We start from the raw sequence: 2,375 nt of genomic DNA, 5'->3' as shown, positions 1-2,375 counted from the left end.
CTTTGTCCACGCTGGGCAAACGCCGGGTGTCGCGGAGGAAGTCGATGTGGTCGTTATGGACGATGGAGCCGTCCCAATCCCCGCCAAGCTGCTCTACGTGGGGAGGCATAGCGGAAGCTATCACGGCGGCGGAGGAGCGTGCGGAGGAAGAGCGCGGCGGCGATGCGCTGTCGCGAGAACGAGCAAGGCAAGAAGACGGTGGAAGTAGGAGGAGCGTGCGAGGGCCTGCCGCCCTCCACCTCCCCCTACTTATAGCCTCACGCGGCCGAAGAGGCCGGACGTGGGGGGGAGACGTGGGATTAACTGCGCCCACTCCCCCCACGTCTCGCGTTTATTACGCATAAGTGCGAGCCGAAACTGCCGCACGGAACGTGCGGGCGGTTTCGGGATACAAAGGATCCGCGCCTGGGCCGGGGCGCGGACGTGGCGGGCCCCCTCCCTGCGGCGACGTCCCGTCACGCGCGTGGGCTGGCAGGCTTTCCGGCCACGTGGCACGCCAACGGCCCGAGGCCGGCCCGCGGCCCGGTGCACGTACCTGCGGGTTCCCGCCCCCCGACTCCAGAAGAATTCGACTAAGGCGGCGCGCCTAACCAAGGCCGGCTCCCAGCTGCCGGCTTGTCACGATTGGAAGCTGACCGAGCTTCTCGAACCCCAGTCCACCTCGAGGCCCAATCAGCTTCGGGGACTACTGTCGGAGTAAATGGCCACGGGTAGCCTAACCGACTACCCCAGGCTCTTCAGAAAATTTATCAGGCCTTTGGGCCTTCAAGCACTCCAAGCATTTGGGCCGCCTTCCCCGGCCGGCTACCACTAAAGCCGACTCCCGGAAGGCGACCCAGCCTCACCGACTCCTCCCCGGGACGACTACAGGGTAGCCGACTCCAAGAAGCCGGCCACGAAGGACGCCGACTCCTAGGAGCCGGCCAAGACCACAACCACTCCTACATAACGGCGACCTGACGGGGTATGGCCACAGTGCGGCCCACGACCCCCGAAGCCCGAGGCGGGCATGGCTACAGGAGGCCGTACGGGAGGGATGTCTCCCGTGCGGCTCGGCACTGTAGCCACGCTAGCTTCGACGTCATCCACGACCCACTCCTGTACGGCCCAAGGACTGCGAGCCCCTTCAGCCAGAGAGAGGCGTGAAGGCGGCCCGGCTCTTCCTAGTCGGCCAAGAGCATAGCCGGCCTCCAGAAGCCGGCCACTCCCTTCCTCGAAGCAGGAGCCCCATTAAGGAGACAAGACGAGGTGAGGCTACAGTGATAGCCCCTGAGGCGGCCCACTGTAGCCACGCTCACCTCGACAAAGCCCTCATCATCAGAGGCGCGGCTACAGTAAGCAGCCGTCGACAAGAGCCTAGGCGGTGGGACCGGCCTGTCGACCAAGTAGCCGGCAGCCGGCGGGACCCAGCAGCCGGCGGAGAAGCCGGCGAGCGTAGACACTGACGGCTGGGACCAGATCCCAGTCGGATTACCATTGTACCCCCGGGGGGTAGGCCTATATAAACCCCCCGGAGCACCCATGCAAAGGGTTCGCTTCTAAGCATAGCACACACACACACCATAGATAGAGAGAAGCAAGAGCTAGCCTTGTTCTTCTTCTCCCTTGGACCCAACAGCTCTAGGAGCGATTGTAGCTACCCTTTATCGATCTAGTGATCATGCGGAGACCCCGCAGAGCAGGACTAGGGGTGTTATCTCCTCGGAGAGCCCCGAACCTGGGTAAGATTCTCCGGCGTGCATGTCTTCGCCTCATCCCGTTTCCAGGCACCGGCGACGTTTTATTGGCTCCCACAATGATAAGCCATCCCTTGGCATATGTCGCACCAACCACCCGACACCCCGAGACCGATGCTGCCCCTGTGATCGACTACGTCATCGACGAATCTTCTTCCTTTACAGCAGAGCTTCCAGGCAAGCCCCCCTTTGATCATCCCGATATCGCCCATTCCATTCTCTCATGCTTGCATTATATTTTGCTACTGTAATTGTTTGCTCCTATTCTGATGCATAGCCTACTTTTGTAGCTGCTGTTGTACCTTACCTACTTATCCTTAACTGCTTAGTATAGGTTGGTTAGTGATCCATCAGTGACCCCCACCTTGTCCTTGTTGCCCCTGCTTCATCATCGAAGACCCAATGAACGGGATCGAAGACCAGGCCCCGGCACCGCACATCACTTTCCCCTTAGTTGCTCGACACTACTGGATTACTATCGAGTGCCGAGGGTGAGACCTCATCAGCACTTCTGATGTTAACCCTATAGTGTACCTATTCGGTCGTGGTCATCGAGGGTGATTCCGCCTTAACCACTTCCGATACGACTCTGTCGTGCAACCCCTCATGTGTGAACCTCGAGGGTGGATCCTCTTACGT

Source organism: Aegilops tauschii, chromosome 2 (assembly GCF_002575655.3).
Source record: "Aegilops tauschii subsp. strangulata cultivar AL8/78 chromosome 2, Aet v6.0, whole genome shotgun sequence".
Classification (NCBI taxonomy): domain Eukaryota; kingdom Viridiplantae; phylum Streptophyta; class Magnoliopsida; order Poales; family Poaceae; genus Aegilops; species Aegilops tauschii.
This window is presented reverse-complemented; position numbering follows the sequence as displayed.